We start from the raw sequence: 18,869 nt of genomic DNA, 5'->3' as shown, positions 1-18,869 counted from the left end.
TTTGGACCACCTGGGCCAGACAGTGCCCAGACACTGGCTCCCAGGGCGAGTGGCAGAGAGGCTGGCATCAGACATAGAGTTGCTGTATCTGCTCCGGCACCAAGAGGGAGCTGGGATTTGGCAGTCTAAGCAAAGGGAAACCTGATTCATTCATCACTTTCTCTAATGCAAGTACCTGAGTTCTGCTTAAGTATCCATGTGCATAAGTCTCTTAATGAACTTTGGCTTTAGGCATTTGCTTAAACTTAAGAGTAGGTTCACTGAAGTTTTTTTTTGTGTATGCAGAAAGGTGGACCTGAGCTTTATTCCCCAGGGGAATATACAAATCAAATGAGACCTTACTCTTCTGTGGATGTTATGCTGTGCATGGTGAAGGCTTCATGAACCACTAGCTGCTCAAGAAAGTCTTACCAAGAAATGCCAAGGGAGGATTGCATTGTAAGTGCAAGGGTAGACTGCTCAGTGTTTCTCCCAGCCTTGAGGGAGCTAGGATTATTTATCTGGAGAAAAAGAGGCTCAGGGGAGAGCTTACTGCTCTCTAAAACTCCCTGAAAGGCTGTTGAAGTGAGGTGGGAGTTGGTCTCTTCTCCCATCTAATAGTGAGAGGACTGTTGTCTCAGGGTAGGTTCAGGTTGGATATTAGGAAAAACTTCTCAGAAAGAGTGGTGAGGAGTTAGAACAGGCTGCCCAGGGAGGTGGTAGAGTCACCATCCTTGGAGGTGTTCAAGACATGTAGATATGCTACAGAGGAATATGGTTTAGTGGGTGGTTTTGGTGGTAAATGGGCAGTTGGAGTAAATGATCTTAGAAGTCTTTTCCAACCTTAATAATTTAATGATTCTATGATCAAACAGGTAGCAAATACTGTGTCTAGTGCTTCCTGAAGGCAGGTGAATCTTCACGAGTCTCCACTGGTTTTGGTGCACTGCTACAGCATTTTGTTCAATAAGAAGGAGAAGGATAAGAAGGGAGCTGGATTTCTTGACAATTTTCTCCTGCCATATGCCAAAATTAAAAATATGCTTTCATGGGTAATATGGAATCTTCTCAACAATCATGTCTACTTTTATGCTTTGAGGTTTTCCCATTTCCTACCTTGCTGATTTACCCCTTTCCCAAAGAAATTGCTTTTAGCTGACTGTGGCAGCTTCTGCAATTTACCTGTGCAGTTTGGAGGTCAGCAGCAGAGAGGAATGATCCATAACAGCGTCTCAAGGTCCTCTCCAAGGGACAAATGCAAAGCAATTTAAGTCCAGCCTGTTCTAAGCAATGTATGTGAACTGCAAATATACTTGGTCCAGTCTATTTCCAATTGGTCTTCTGAGAATTCTCAGCTTTCACATTGCTCATGATGTGATTGTATAAAATGAAACGGCTTGGTAATGTCTACAGGTTTATATTACAGCACACAACAGTGGCAAGCCAGGTGCACACTAAAGAGAATGTTTTATTCTCTTTCTTCTGATTGTTGGGATACACTGCTTAAGCCATGGTTGAATTTTTTGAATGCAAAAGACCAAGTTTTGCTTTTAAAAAATTTTAGTAAAGCCCTGAATGAATTGCTTGCCCATTTGTCATCCTGGCATAGAAAGCATTTTCCATTTTTCCTCCTGAAGCTGCTCCACTTAGTATAAACAATGAAATATTCAGTAAGCCACAGAAAAGAGCCTGGGGTGCTCTTCCAAGTAAGAGACAGCCCAGGTGAGAAGCTTTATCATGGGTGTTGTATTGGCTATTCTGGGCATATGAGAATTAACGTATTTTGGCTTTGATCCAGTTTGCCTTTTGCAACAGAAAAAAAAGAAACATTGTGGAAGATTTTTCATCAGCTCTATTATAGGCATGCAATACTTGTGACAGTTTGTAAGGAAATGGGAATTAGAAGAAACAGCACTGTGGTTGTTACCACCTTGCATAGCATACCTGTCACCGAGCTGGTGATCTAGAATCAAAAAGAAATTATTAATTCAGTCTGAATTGTAATAGACTCCAGGCTTTGTGAATTGGAAGGGACTACAGGATGTTCTCAAGCCTGGAAACTACTTGTGCTGAGGCAGCTTACACCGCTGACAACTAAAAATGAAACAGTATAGACAAATCTGAGATGAGCTGGTTTTGTGCCACTCTTAATTTAGGAAATGAAAAATGGAACCCAACACAGAGGGTGAAAACTTTTTAAAAAATATGTAAAGATTTTCTAATTTTTATTTTTTTAACACAGATGGAGGTTGGATGGGGCCCTGAGCAGCCTGAACCTTGTCTATGGTAGGGAGTTGGAACTGGATGATCCTTAAGGTCCTTTCCAACCTAAGTCACTTAGATTGATTTTATGACTGATTCTGTGATTACTTTTTTTACTTTTGTTACGATTTTTACTGGATTTTTTATGAAGACCAAAATATCTAAAAAATAAACAGTTATTATACCAAATTACCTCACATCTAAAACTACATAAACCATGTACTTATTGTGGCCTTCAGACATGTTAGGCAGACCAATATCTAGCCCTGTATCTTCAATTGTAGTAAATATTAAATTAATGTTGGATCAGAGATTCTGGTAGAAAAGAGAGGCAGGAGAAGAGTTTTCTATTAGTCTGGGTTTAATGAGAAATGTATCATATCTCCCCAGTTAAGTCATTTGTACTTTCTTTGCAATTATCATTACAGCTAATTAACAGCAAGTGCTCACATCCACATCCCTTCTTAAAAGAGGAGTGGAAGTGAGATGTAAATTTTTAATACATTTGCCTTAAGTCCACGTGGGAACTGTGAATAATTGATAGTAATGGCAGTTAACCCTGAGCCCATCAAAGGGGATCTTTGCGTTTTATCTGTTCCCCAGTCTCCCCCAAAGCAGCTCTCCTTTGCACACAAGGTGGCTTTCTGAGGCACTAGGCCCTGATGAGATGTGTTACCTCCAATTAAGGATGTCAGTTGACAGCTGCTCTCTAATCAGAGGATTGAGGAAAATGCAGTGGCTCCCACACTATCTCCAGCTGCGTGTCATGGGGGGGCTAGACATTGCTGTCCTTCAAATTTGCCACCTGAGGTACTGTAATGTGATTCAGTTGGGTGGGTGTCTGTAGCGGAATCTAACTGGTTCTAGCCATTACAACTGAAATGAGTTTTAGATTGATGGCACATGCTGTAGACCTTCATAGGGATGGCTACCAGGAGGTGGCCAGACATTTTTCACAGTTGAACAAATGCATGTGGATGAAGATCTTATGTCCTTGTCTAAAGTCTACTGGAGCCAAGTTAGTGTTTTTTTTTGTTTTTTTTTTTTTTGTTGCTCTTTCCCTCTGGAAAGTTACTGACATAGAGCACAGTATTTTTACTTTTACTTTTGGACTCTGTGTTTTTTTTTTTTTTCTGCCTAGAATGGCTTTCTGCCAAGCTAGGAAGAGTGAAAATCCCATATTACACCCATAACACAGCCAGCTAGGAAGAAAGATGTGAAATTGTGGGTATTAGTTCAACTCAAACTCAGAAGGTATCTTGCTACATGCTCTGATGGTTTTAGGATGGTTGCTAAACCATAACTAGGACCAGCTGAGAGGAGGAGTTACTTTGGACTGTTATGCAGTGAATTAGAAGTTGGCTTAGAGGTGAGGTACAGAATATATTAAAAACAAACAAACAACAAACAACCAAAAAACCCACAACTGTATTAAAAAAATAGTCCAAAACAAAATTGATTTTTAGAGATTATGGCCATCAGAGTTAGGCGTACACCTATTTTCAAGGGACATACCAAAGGCCTCCAGCACAAACCTACTCCTATTCAACCACTTTTGATTTAAGATGGGTGTTTTCCTCCTTGGCCCTCCACTTCTTTAGTGGATGTAGCAGGCAGAGGTGGCATTTCCTTTCCTTCCTTTGCTGAAAAGTCTTCCTGGAAATTATCTTATTTAATGGAAAGTTAAGTCTGTCTTCAGGGTATGTGGAACCAAACATAGAATAGACTGTAGCTTATTCTGAGATGCCTGAGTTAGTTTAAAACTAACTGGATTGGGAGCTGCAGAAAGCTCATGCAGATAACAAATTCTAGGTAAGGATTTATCAGGCTTTTTTCATTATCCTCTCTTAAGTGGATTAGACCATGCTGGCTGAAAGAGAGCAGACACAGAACAAGAGTTAAAATCATGCCAGATCTGAATATATTTGTCAAGTTATTATATGCAGTGCAATAAGAGGCAGCAGGATTCCAGTAACAGTTAGTGTGATGTTAGTTTCAAGTGACTGTACATCTTTTTTCTGCAGAAAAATTGTTTGCTACACAAGCACGTTATATTTGGGAATAAATAAAACCACACTAAATCATAGCATTATTGCAGCTTCATTTTTTGTCTCCTAGGACAATGCAGATCAAGTGATTTGATTGTGGTTGAATGTTGCTTCACAGGGTGTCCGTAAGCATCTGTAAACCTTTCATAATGCATTAAATTTAGTTAACAAAGACATATGCTTACAGTACCATGGGTGTGTTTTCTTCAGAAGGATGGTGAATTTCTTGCCAACTTTCTACTGCAAACTCCATTTTTTTCTTGCCTTTTAAGAGACAGTGATTTCCTATCTATAGAGAAGACTCATGTCGAGCAGACAATCTCTTGCCCAAGCCTGAACTTGTTTTCAGTCTGCCATTTTTGAAATGTGAATCCTGGGAATTCAATTAAAGATGAAAGCTGAAAAGAAGGGTACTAATGGCTGAATGGTTTGAAACCATATTCCATACCTTCATGTCTGATCTCCAAAGTAACTTGTCCTAGGAACTCCTTGTGAAGTCCATAATGAGATGCACTACGTTCAGGAGGAAAGGAATACCCTTTGCTAATCAGTAAACTGTCCTAGCAGCAAAAGAAGCTTTTGACAAGTTTCTGTCCAGTGATCTGGATCCCCTAAAGGACTCATCAAGGAGTATGAGAGAGGCGTAAACATTTCAAACAACAATTTAAAGCCTTCTTTTAATTAAAGAGAAAAAAACAATCTAGACCTTTACCTTATGGAACTTGCCTTGAAAATATTACCCTGTTGCCAGAACTGACAAAGTTGTGAATTTTTTAAATAAATAGGTAAAATCACAGCTTGCTTGCAACTTTGCAAGCTGTGCTGCTGCCTGCTGCCTCCCCAGCTATCACACAGCATCTCTGCAGTCAATTATGCTCCTGGCAGAGCTTGTGGCCTTCTCTGGGAACTGCCATGTTTTGGGAAATCTGGATTCTTTATTTTTTTTCTGGACATACTAGCTTTCAGCATGAATTTCCTATGGCTCTGATTGATGATTTTAAAAATAATCACATTCTCCTTAACGGTGTTATCTATAAGGAAACGAGAAAAGTGTCTAAAAAATGCAACAGATTTTCTCAACTAGAATTGAGTTATCTACCAAAGGTTCATTATATGCCTGTGTACTTTTCATCTTTCCTCTCGTTAGATCATAGCCTGCAGCTAGCATCTTGAATGTTTATAAAGCCTCTTTTCCCCTATAGTTGTATGTTTATTGTAAGGAAACACAAAGGAAAGGGCTGGATGTTGGTGAATGAATAGCAAGCAACTTTAAAAACATAGAGATCTGAACTAATACACCTTTCTACTTCTGGGGCTATTTAGTATACATCTTCCGTTAAATAAATAAAAGGACAGATTTCAGGTATTACAGTGGTGGAGTCACAAGCATAGTTGTCCAAACATAGATCTGTCCCTCATAACAGTAAACTCTCAGTGTGTCTCAGGAAATATTTCAAGGCTTGATTTCAGCCATGCAAATATCATGTCAGTAGGATGGAGAACATGATTTAAACTAAGAAGTATTTAAGTAAATTGAAAGGCAGTAGCTCTCAACAGGGAGTCCTCTCTTTAGTGGACTACTACAAATGTCCCAGAGCTGCAAGGATCTAAGATGTCCCTATTTCCATTTACATACCCTAGTGGGAAAGATTATCTTTGTTTTCCGTATGATGAGAAATTAGTCTTTTTCTTTCCTCACCACTAAATTGTTGACATCTCTGTGCTTCAGCAAATGTATATTTGCTATTAAAAATGCTAGCATGACCCTCATCTTATTTTACAAGCATGTTTCTTACTCTTTCTTTAATCATTTAGTTCCACTTATTTTCACATTTTCCTCTTTTTTTTTCTTTTTCTTTTTTCTTTTTTTAATGTAATTGGCAATGAGATTTCTTTGCAAAGGCTTACTAATTATTGGTAATAATTATCAGCAGAAGAATTTCAGATGCGTTTAACCAAACTCATGAGGAAGGGAGGAGAGAAGGATTTGCTGACAGAAACATGCTTCTCCTTCCTTTCTTTTTACCTTTCCAGTTCATGTGCTCTTGCCTCTTGCTAGATCTTTTACATGGAATCTCTTCCTCTCTCTGCTGTTAGACCATGCTTCTGCTTCTGCACCTTCTGCATTAAAACACCTAGGACTGAAAACTGTTGCACTGGCTGATATTGTGGCAATACCATCCTCTTCTCTGCCCAGCCATTTTATCACTGTTAAGAAAGGCAGCAAGTCTTCCAGATTGGCTGTAAAATGATTGAAATGAGGCAATCTGTAACATTCTTAATTTTCATGATTCTGTTTAGAATTGTGCCATAAATAACTTTTCGGTCTCTATTAGTTATGATAATCAAAAATAAATAAATTAGAATTTTATATCCAGTTTAACCAGAAGCAAAGCATTATGAAATTTTTCAATGCGTATAAATTTAAGAGGCAAAGTAAACCACTGGTTTAGGGCTAAACAGAATGTTTTGTTTACCTCTTCCCGCATGAAAAAATTGTGTGTTTGTTTTGCGGAAATACCTTTTACTTTTTACTCCATTGTATGCCTTCAATGAAAGATGTAACACCCACTATCAGCTGATGGGGAAGAAATCATTTATTATTATATTATTATTTTTTTTTTAATCACAATCAATCATAATTATTTTCTGATGTATTTTTAAGCTATTAACTGAAACAATTCAGTAAAGATACCTAAACACTTCCATCAGCTGACATCTGCTTCTCCTTTGGAAAAACAAAATATTACAAACTTGTCTACCATTGGTATAGAACATCTGCCATCACTGCCTCTTGTAACTCAATTAATTTCTCTACTAATTCTCCTGTTTGGCTTTATTAACTACAAATTCAATTCATTTCATGTTGGCTTAGGCTTAAAAATACATTTTCTCACTGTACTTAAGAAGTTTTGCTCTTCTGACCGTGCTTTTAATTATGCTGCATAGACAATGACAGCCATTGGGTCTGTGTTTCTTACTATCTGACCCAATTCCATCACATGGCGCAGATGTGTGTCCATACACAAATAATACTGCATTAACTCTCACATGTGTGGAAATGTTCCTGGTGCCAAACAGCAAGTATTATCAAGGATTATTTTTTTCTAAATTCACAGTAGATTTCATTGTCTTTGGTATTTTATACTGTTCATTCTTGCCTACTATTCTCCATTTTAAGCTTGAGCACAGATCAAGATGGTGATTTCTTGTTTGCTTTGCTGTTCTTCCCTTGACAATTACTTTTTTTACTTCTTTTTTAGGCTCTGTTTCACAGTTTAATTCCCCCCTCCCCTCTTCCCCCCTCTGCTTTTCTGAAAGTATTTGATTTTGTAGTCTTTCTGACGACTGGGGCAACTCCAGTTCCTCTGAGATGTAAGGTTATCTGGGAGGTGAACATGCTAATGGAAACAGATAGTTCTCCCTCTGGTTATTAGAAAGAGCTGTCCATTCCTTTCCTATGACCTGCCATATTTCAAGCTCTCAAACCACGGCTAGCCTTTGACAAGCACTGTGGATAATGAGCACTGAGCTCAGCAGCTTTTCTTGCCCTTCCTTTGCTCTATGCCTGGGATTTGCAACCCAAAATTCCCACAAAACTTGTACAGCAGCAATGCTGTGATGGGTGAATTGAGGCCAGATCTGTGCATCTGGGGAAGAAAACCATCAGAAGGGGTCAGGAGCCCTGTTATTTACACAGGAAGTGGAAACAACTTAAGCTGCTTCCATCTTAAGTCCCTATCCTGGTGAAATCTGCTGCTGTATTTTTTGCCACCTTTCTTGCCCTAGAAAGCAGTTCCATCTCCTAATTAACTCGGAGCGCGCCATGATGCTGCAGAGCTAACAAACTGTTATCTGTGCTGAGAGCAGAGCAGGAAGGTGCCAGCAGGGCAGGCAGCTCTGTTAATTACAAACTACCATATCTCCTAATAGTGAGAGAAGCAGCTCACATGCTCCAGAAGTGCTGCTATTTTCACCCTCTCCCTCTCACAGTCTGATATATCCTGTAATCTGAAATGTTTATCGACAGCTTAGTTTTCACCAGAACCCTCAGTGTGCTCTCCTTTACTTTAACCTCCCTCTAATCTTCAGCCAACTGCAACCGGATACCTCCTCCTGGCAACCTGCTGCACTGCTTCCTTTTGAGATCTTCATTTTCTTGTAGCAATTTGGCCCTTTTGCAAACCTTGTTATTCTCTTGACCTCCTTTTTTTGCTATTCCCTCTCTGTCATTTAATGAGATAAAATCCTATTATTGCCTTGTCTGAGAGCCAGAACTTCGGCAAGGGACTTCTGTGTGATGGCTATCACAGAATTGTTAAGTTTGAAAAAGCTTCTAAGATCAGCTAGTCCAACTGTCCACTTACCACCAATACTGCCCAGTAAGCCACATCCCTATGTAACACATCTATGCATTTCTTGAAAATCTCTAGGGACAGTGATATCACTACCTTCCTGGGCAGCATGTGCCAGTGCCTAACCACTTTTTTTGAGATGTTTTTCCAACCTGAACCTCCCTTGGCACAACTTGAGGCCATCACCTCTTGTCCCATTGCTGTTACCCAGGAGAAGAGACTGACCTCCACCTTGCTACAATCTCCTTTCAGGGAGTTACAGAGGGCGATAAGGTCTCCTTTGAGCCTCCTCTTCTTCAGACTGAATGATCCCAGTTCCCTCAGCTGCTCCCTGTAAGACCCGTGTTCCATACCTTTCACAGCTTTGTTGCCTTTCTCTGTACATGCTTCAGGGCCTCCATATCTTTCTTTTCCCCTCTAGAGAGGGCCCAAGGCTGAACAGAGTACTTGAGGTATGGCCTCACTATGCAGAGTACAGGAGGACCATCACCTCCCTGTTGCTGGTAGACTTCTCAATCAGGATTCAGAGATCAAGCCCAAATTATCCAATATAGGATGGATTTGGGAAGCAGCTTCAGTCTCTTCTTCATCTGCTTTAGGTCCTCCCCAGGGCTGCTGTATGTACTTGTAATCCATTGCATAGAAATGAACGAGGAGCACAGGAATGAGCTTTACAGCACTTGAGCACTTGTGATTCTGAGAGATGCGGTGGGAAGTCCTCAGAAATAAGGTGAAGACTCATTTCACAAGAAACAATAATACCATGCTTGCTTGCAGTAAAAAAGTACTTCAGACTCCCCTTGAGATAAATGTAGTTAGAGATAACACATGCCAAGAACTGAAGTAAAGAACAACCAGAGGAAGTCATTTGTCATGCAGAACAATGGTGCCTATTCTAATTGGTCTCACAAAACTTAGTAACTTCTAGTAACTAGGCCACACATTTTTGACATCCATCTACTGACACCTTTTTCTTCAGTGAGCTATTTGAATATGTGTAGATACGTTTCTCAAACATTGGGGACTCCATGGCCTCTTTGTAAGGTGTACCAGAAGGTGCTATTTTAAGAAGGAAAAACACTCTCCCCTGGGGAAAGGGGTGCTGAAAAGGTGCCAGCTCTGGAACAGAAACACAGGCTGAATTTCCAGAGAGTAATGGCAGTGAATACAGGGGTGTTGTTTGGGTGAACTGTTGTGGTTGGTGAAGTTTCTGAGATGAGGTGACACGTACGTGAGTGGCTCAGGGATGCTGGAGCACTCGGCACCAGCCATGTTTGTACAAGGTTGTTTTTTCGTTTTTCTTTTTTCTTTTCCTTTTTTTTTTTTTTTGTCATTCCCTTTTGGTGAGAAGTAAAGGGGGTTGGATGACTTTTTTTTTTTTTTTTTTTTTTTTTTTTTTTCTAAAGGGCTGCCAGTATTTGTATGCTTTAAAAATCTCTTATTTCATTATCTATAGTCTCTTGAGGACAGAATTTAGCCTTTAGCTGTTACATCCCAGTCAAAGTGCCATGCTTGTATTACTTTCTTCTTTAGAATCCTTGGTGGGAAAATGAAGTACATGACATCTGAGCAGCCATTTGACATCTCTTTGGAAATTAATACAGAAATAAGTGTTAGTGCTTATATGTCTGATGATCACTAAAATCTACAACCATGCTGGGGCTTCAGCATTTGCTAGCAATACAAATGAGATGCTGAGGTTGGAGCAAACTGTGGAATATGACAGGAGGAACAGCGACAATGGGAGTGAAGGGATTGGGAGATGCCTCAGAAACCCCTGTGTGAACACATGGTAAGAAAGCTGACTTGTAGCACCAACCTACCTGCAGCACTTGGAGTTAGAGTAGGTAAAGTGAATACAGTGTTGACCAAGATCTTATTTAAAGACAGTATTACTGTATGTGCCTCACTTTAAGCAAATAAATAGATCCAACAGAGAATTGAGACTGAGGTGTTCAAAGCACAACCAGGGATTTTAGCTGACAGGACATGAAGATATCCATGTTGTCATTTAACAAGTAGTTTTTGAAAATCCACTTTTTAACTTCAGTAGATTAAAATCCTAATCTTAAAGCTATGTATATACTTTAGTATCTTAAAAAAAGTCAAGACCTTGTGGGGATTGGAGGGGGAGGCACTGCTGATGTTACTGTATCCAGCCCCTAGTTGCCTGCAATACCGTTTCATATGATTTTATTTTGGTGCCCTGAATCACATTTCCACAATAATTTCAGTTAGGAAATTACTCTAGAGCACTCTACTCTTTCTAGCTCTGCTGCTCTGGCAGATGGGGAAGATTTTTTTTATTTTTCGGCTAAATATGTTCTTGGAGAGACCACGACTGTTGCATGTTACAAAGGTCAGAAGCAGAGACTTGAAATTGCTTACTTTCTGCTTCCCCTAGCCCTGTTTCCTCTATACAGGTAATACATTTGTTATTGCTCAAGCATGTAGTCCCATTCGTATGAAGTTTTTAGGAAGTGGGTTAAGACAGTCTGATTTCCTCAGTTTTAGCTCATTCAATTCCAAATTTTCTTTCTGTGTCAGATGTGGTCACACTTTTTCTATGCTCTTGTCCCCAGCCTGCTTTTGTGCCCAGGGCTGACACCACTGCCATTATTGAAAGCTGAGACAAAGTACGCAGGTCCACACTGAGATTATCTTTCATCTCTACACCACCCTCACTATTTAGAGGCTTAATCTGTTCCTGTCACCTGAAGGAGTATCTTAGCTTTAGGACTATTGGTCACATTTATTTTTCAGTATATACCTGGGAGCCAGTCTACCTTAATGATTCAACTCTCTCTAGTTTTCCTCTAATCACATTACAGAAATTGCTATTCATATCCAAACCTGAAAAAAGAGGGGGGCATCTGTAAGAAACTTCCACGACTACTCAATAGAATCTCTTATTATCCTTCCTGTAAGCAATTTTACACAAATGTACTCTGTTTTATCTATTTTACCCCTTCTCATTTGTTCTGCTGCACCAAGTAAGGCCCCATAGACATCTATATCTTTCTTTTTTTTTTCCATAGCCATTGTTAACTATGATCAGTTACTTCTCAGAAAGAGTGGTTAGGCATTAGAAATGCTGCACAGGGAGGCAGTGGAGTCACCATACCTGGCAGTGTTCAAGAAACATGGAGATGTGGCTCTGAGGGATGTGTTAGAGGGGATGGGTGGATATTTGAACTAGATGATCCTAGTGGAATTTTCCACCTTAATGATTATTTTGTTAACTTTATGTTACTCCAATCTATAGGTTGCTGTAGGTCATCTACTTTATGATACGGGTAACTTGCTTTATTGTAGTCTTTCACTGGCAATCCTTAATTTCTTAACTAAACCTAGCGTGGCCATTTTAATAGCTGTGTCTCCATTCCAGTTACTGAGGAATCTCAGTTATTAAACACTGATGAGACCAGTGTAAACCACTGGGCAGTAAGAACCTTCGGTCTGGTCTACTTCAATCATAATATGTCTATCTTAGCAGCACTAGGCTACCTTTTTCTTTGCTGTTCATTTCCTAGTTGCTGTTGTTCTCTTCATTTCTATTTGCTTGATATTTGATTTTTCTTTCACTCTGCAGTAAATTCAGGAGCGGACCCTACACACATAACTCTCTTCCCTTTATTTAGTTTATAGCTCAACTGCTGCTTGTCTGCCTTGACCTCATGATGCCTTAGCAAAGGTCAGTAAAATCCTGACTTGTATGGAGAATATGAATAGAGAACTATTACAGTTTTGCACAGTACAGGAAACTGTGAGGTGATGGACAGAAAGCAAATGAAAAGATACACTTCATTCCCCACACTGTGCACAATTAAACTTTTGAACTCAGGATGCATTCAAACAGAGAAGTTCAAGAAGAGATTTAATAAATTCTAGGAATAAAAATCTGCGAGTGCTTTTATGCAGAAAGAAACAAGCTCAGGCTCGGGAGGACTCTGAGCCCCCTATTTGCAGGAAGAACCACCTCAGGGGTGTGCTGCCCTGTCCTTTTAATCCATTTTTAAGCTTCAAATCATGAACCCTCAACAAAGTAGTGATCACGTAATTCAGATAATCTTAGATCGCTTAGGGAGAGTTTACCCTTCTGTAGTAAATCCCCTATTTGTTGACATTTTTCTCATTATGATGCTCTAATTGAAGACAAAAGGAGAGCATTTGGAAGCTTACAGCTGGTTTTACACAACAATCTTCTTACTAGTTAATCATGGAACTTCACGGCGTTACTTCTTCCCAGTAAATTGGGTCAATCTTGTGGCCAGTCTTGGCACTTGGTGCTGGGAGACAGAGCTATGCATCCAGCTGTACATAAGCTGCCACCAAGCACTACGAAGCACATTGCAGTTACTCTCTGTGTGATGGAAGAGAAGTTCTTTACCTTCCAACAGGGGCTGTGAGAATTAGCATACAAATTTCTGTGTACTACTGTGACACTGCTGATAGAGTCACTGCTGGAAGAATAGGGCATTCAGGAAAGGCAACATGGCTTTTATTGATTGTTTTGCAATTCTTGATCATCAGATTTTTTCTTTTCCATCCTTCTGTCCTTTCTGATTTAAACTGATCAGAAAAATCCCATATTTCTCTTGCTGAATATGTTGACTATGTATTCTGCAGCAACATCCATAGTGCTGGCATTACAAAACAGTATGAAGTAACATTTGGGACACAGAGGTCATATTTCCCATCTGGCCATATCCAATTGTTGGGCTAGAGTAAAGCATTCTGCAATGGAAAAAGGAAGAGGGACTGCCTCTAGCCTCTGAAAAGGAGAAAACATTATGAAAAATAATGAAATACAGTAGAGCACTGATTATCCAGATGCCATAGGGAAAGCTGAATAAGCCTGGATAGCAGAGGTTTCACATATTCAAAGGAAATGTCAGCATAATTAATAGATATCGGGGGATAAGGCTGTGTTTTGGATAATAGAAAGTTTTGGAGCACTGAGGGGCAGATGAACCAAGGTTATACTGTTACACTGAAGCTGTACTGTAGCTTCCATAGCACACATTTTAAAAGCCTTTCCTAATAGCTGGTTGCCATCTGAAAATGCACTCTGAAAGAAAGAGAGAGAAATCATCGTGGGTATCACTTACAGAAAAATAGGACCAAGAACCCTGAGGTTCCCAAAGGGAACAATAACTAAATTTTTGTATTTTATTTTCTGGAAGTGATAAATTTAACCTAAGTGAAAATGCACAACATCCTACAAAAGAGACAATCTCTTTAATTTAACTCTGTAGGATTTTCTTCTCTCACAGCTTCCACTTATGGATCACTCGTTCATGCATCTACAGCACCTGCCTTTGCACCACCCATGGACCCATTGCTGGGTAACAGCTGGTGGAAGCTGATATTTGAATGGAAACCTTTTAATGGCAATTAGAATAATTTATTCCCATTCCATTTGCAAAGCAAAGTTACATTCTGCTCTAAACATATGGCATGCAAACAGAGAAATGGATGGCTGTGCTGGCATCACACTGTCAAAACTAACATTGGCTGATCACAGGGCAGGATTATATTTGGCTTCTCATTCTGCATGTGCTGTTTTTGCAGAGATATTTGAACTATTTTTCTATGTCCTCAGTGTAATTTTGATCATCGAGCTCTGAGAAAATCCTCATCAGTAACAACTCTATTTGCCACACCTGGGGTCATGTTAAAAAACAAGCTTATAAATACTGAGACATTGAGAACTGATAAAGAAGTGATCAAATTAACTGTCTGCAAAGCCATAGAGATCCTTTTTTGACAGCGTGAGGAGAAAATTTGCAAATCAACGTAATGATGTTCCTTGAAAATGTTTACGCACTACTACTATACATGAAAATACATGCCATCACCTGATTAATCCAGTGAGAAAAATATGGAGGTGTGCAATGATTGTTACTCCAAGGTGTGCTATAGACACAAATGGTATATGGAATTTACTTTGAAAATTCAGAATACTGTGGAACTATTAATTAGCTTTGCTGTGATTATCATTTGGTGTTTCACCAGCAGTGTCTCATTTTCTCCATCAGCAAAAAACTTAGGACAAAAGCATGGATAATACCAGGCTAGCCCCTTGTCATGGATCACTGTGCAGATACCAGATTGAGTATGCTTTGCTTTCTGTAAGAAAAATGCAGGAGGGATCAATTATTACAGCTACACGTATTTGTGGTTGAAATTAAAGCATGAGGAAATTTCAAGGACGTATACGATGTGGAGCTGTTTTTTGAACATCAGAAGGCAGTCAGTTCAGGACCCAGGGCATTTTATTTGGTATATTCATTTTTCAAGTGATTCACCATGAATATAAATGGTGAGAACTCACATACCTCTGTTTTAATTTACTGCAGCAAAGCAACTAGGTACTTCTCACAGCAAATCAACTCAGATGATTAACGTGCATAAGCTGTTTTTTTTAATCAACAGTATATTGCTTACATAAATGAATTTATGACATATGTACCTTTGAAATTATTTCTTGGTCTGCAGAAAGTGAAAATGATCGAGGGAGAAGCCCCATAGCAACACCCCTCCACCTCGTGCATCCCTAGACCAGCCTGAACAGAGAGGGACAGGAGGGGCTTTATCAGAGGAAAAAAAACAAACAAACAAACAAACAAAAAAAAAACTGGGAAAAGGTAAAATTTGCGTTCTTGCACCAGTAGATGGCTCTGTGAGATATCTGGAGGTAGGGCAGGCTCTGAGATCTGCTAACAGAACAGAGCAAAGCCCAGAGCTGGAAGTACACAATGAAAACGAAGTGTTACAGCAGCGCTTTCTTAAGGGTGAGAAATTGATGATTTCAGGGCGAAAAATAAGGAAGAAAAGAAACCAATAACGAATGCATCGTAGCAAAATTTCTTATTGCATTATGGAACATAAAGACTCTTAGTGTTGTCAGCCAAGGAATAGTCATGATTCACTTTGGTTCAATAAGAAAAAAATCCAGTGAACTGATAGACAAAAAAATCAGTACAAATTACTTCAAGTGTGAAAGGAACATTTTATTTTTATAAATATACAGGAAGTTCGCAACAGCTGAAGTTAAAAATATCTTTTTTGCATCTAGCCACTTACAATTATCAAGCTGGTACAGTTTTTATGCAAATATTTTAACTATTAACTGATATAAATGCCTGATGTGATGATGTGAGTCCTAATGTGCCTGTCTGCTAGGTGATCTCCTTCTTCAAGCAATCTTGTCATTAACATCATAGACAAATCACAATACCAGGCAGATACCTGTGAATAGTCAGTTATTTGTTTGTTCTGGAATCACAGAATCACAGAATCATAGGGGTCAGAATGGACCTCTAGAGATCATCGAGTCCAACCCCCCTGCCAAAGCAGGTTCCCTACACCAGGTCACACAAGTAGGTGTCCAGGCGGGTCTTGAACATCTCCAGAGAAGGAGACTCCACAACCTCCCTGGGCAGCCTGTTCCAGTGCTCTGTCACCCTTACCATAAAGAAGTTCTAATGCACATTTGTGAGGAACTTCCTATGCTGCAATTTCTGGCCATTTCCCCTTGTCCTGTCTCCACGCACTGCTGAAAACAGTCTGGCCTCGCCACTCTGCCCCCCACACTGTAGATGCTTATAGACCTGGATCAGGTCCCCTCTCAGTCTTCTCTTCCCAAGGCTGAACAGACCCAGTTCACTCAGCCTTTCTTCATAGGGGAGTTGCTCCAGGCCCTTCACCATCTTTGTGGCCCTCTGCTGGGCTCTTTCCAAGAGGTCCCTGTCTTTTTTGTACTGGGGAGCCCAGAACTGGACACAGTACTCCAGATGAGGCCTCACCAGGGCAGAGTAGAGGGGGAGGATCACTTCCCTTGTCCTGCTGGCCACGCTCTTGTTATACATAGAATCACAGAATCATTTGAGTTGGAAGGGGCCTGTAAAGGCCATCTGGTCCAACTCCCAGCAATGAACAGGGACACCTACAGCTCCATCAGGTGCTCAGAGCCCCTCCAGCCTGACCTTCAGTTCTCCAGGGACGGGGCTTCCACCACATCTCTGGGTACATCTCTCTTAGTTTGAAACCATTTTCCCTTGTCAAATCCCAACAGACTCTACTAAAGAATCTATCCCCTTCTTTCTTACAGCCCCCCCTTTTAGATACTGAAAGACTGATCTCAGGTCTCCCTGGAGCCTTCACTTCCCCACACTGAACAGCTCCAGCTCTCTCAGACCATCCTCATAGGAGAGGTGTTCCAATCCATGAATCATTTTTGTGGCTCTCCTCTGGACATGTTCCAACAGTTCCATATCTCTCCTATACTGAGGACTCCACATCTGTATGCAGTACTCAGTTGATATGTACACTATTAACAAATAATACAGATTTAGGGCCAGGAAGAGAGCTGTTTGTCTTTAATACTGTTTTCTGGATAACTAGAAACAACACATTAGAATAAAACATATTTTGCAGATCTTTACCAATCTTGCAACTTAAAAAATATTAGCAGTAGTTTTGTAGTGAGAATTTTAGATTCATAATTTTTTTGTATAATCTCTAATCTTTTTCTTAGATGAGCATAATTACCTTCATAACTCTTGTGTTGGGTGTTCAATAACACTGTAGTCTTCATAGAATGGTCTAGGTTGGAAGGGACATAAAGATCAGCAGGCTCATCAAGATGGCATCAGAGAACAAAAGACCATGTGGATGGAGAGCAGCCTTCTAAGCAGGGCAGAGTGGTGATGGCTGAACTAAAGAATGAATGGATGAGGAGGTGATGGGAGTACGGCAAGGAGGCAGGGGGCAGAGTGAAAGAGTAGTGGGAGAAGGAGAAGGGATAATTAGATGATGGGATCAGCAAGTTCAGGTGTAAAGCAGCTGGACAGGTAGGTGTGAGAGAAAGTTCAATGTGCTCTTTTGGAGAAAGTTGTTATGCACTGCCAGGAAAGAGGACTCCAGGGCTGGAGAAGGCAAGAAGGCCATGCTGAGATGGCCTCAGAGACAGATACCAAGCTGGTGAGCTTAATTGCTGAACTATTTGAGCAAATTAATTACGTAAATGTTACGTGTTCCTCATTTAACAAATGGAAAATTAAAGAGGCTTAAATTGCAAAGCAAACAGCAATTAAACCTGCTGCATCTGTACATGTGTGTATGCACCTGGATAGCAGATCACTGCCATTGCCAGGACAGTCTGCCTTGGTAGTAGCAGCTGGAGGGTGAAAAAGAATGAGCATCTCACATGCTGATGAGGAAACCAGTAAATGCAGCAGCATTTTCATGGGGTACACTTTTAAGTTAAAGGTACCTATTTTTATCATTTTTCAGAAATCTTTGTAATGTAAATGCATGCTACCAAGTACTGAAAACCAAAAGTTAAGTCCTGCGATACATAAACGTGCATGCATAAATGAATATAGTTTTTGGGAAACAAATATGATTGAGAAGTGAGTCATTAGACTTGTCTAGTTTCTAATTAAACAAAAAGTAGGAAGACTGGATGTAATACACTGAAGAGAAGTGAGCAGAAAAAGGTCAGGCAGGGTGTCAGCCTTGAAATTCAGATTAAGGCAATTACTCAAACTAGAAGCACAAACAAGAAAGCCAGATGTAGTGAGCACTCAAAACAAACACCCTCTGTGGAGGAGAGCAAGCAGAGTGAGGAGCTGCCATTCACCGCGAATGTGTTGCCCTAAGGCTGAAATGTAACAGCTGGGGAACGTGCTGCAAAGTTTTGAGTGAAATGCAGATCAGTTAGAAGTGCTTCTGTGCACGTGGAGGATGTGCTCAGTGCTTCCAGCAGATCCGGGGCTAGGCAGGTTCTTCTCCTGGCAAAGGCTTTGTCCATGCCTGCATGCTGCTCAGGCAGGGTCAAAAGCATGCTGATACCTAGCTGCACAAATGCAATGAAAACCCAGCAATTATGTTGATTTTTCTGTCTTGTAACAAAATGCTCCTCTGCCCTCTGCTAACCTCTATCTGTTTCCCAGATGCTCTCTGCTTGTCTGTCTTTCTCAGGTTTTGTAACCTTTTTTCTTTTGTTACCATTTTTATCCCTATTGGGTACCAGTGTCCCTTTCTCTTCAGGTACCTAACTGATGAAGGCATTTAGGCTAACCTGGGGGCATTGGTTCTAACCAGTGGTCACAGCTAGACCTTTGCTGCATCTTTGTTAGGGCTGGTAAAGGAGTGGTATATCCAATAGCTTGCATGCTTTTCTAACATTAAAACACCACCTACACACTACTCTTTG

Source organism: Tetrao urogallus (genome assembly GCF_951394365.1).
Source record: "Tetrao urogallus genome assembly, chromosome: 8".
Classification (NCBI taxonomy): Eukaryota; Metazoa; Chordata; class Aves; order Galliformes; family Phasianidae; genus Tetrao; species Tetrao urogallus.
The sequence above is the reverse complement of the archived record's forward strand: the minus strand, read 5'-3'. Positions refer to the sequence as shown.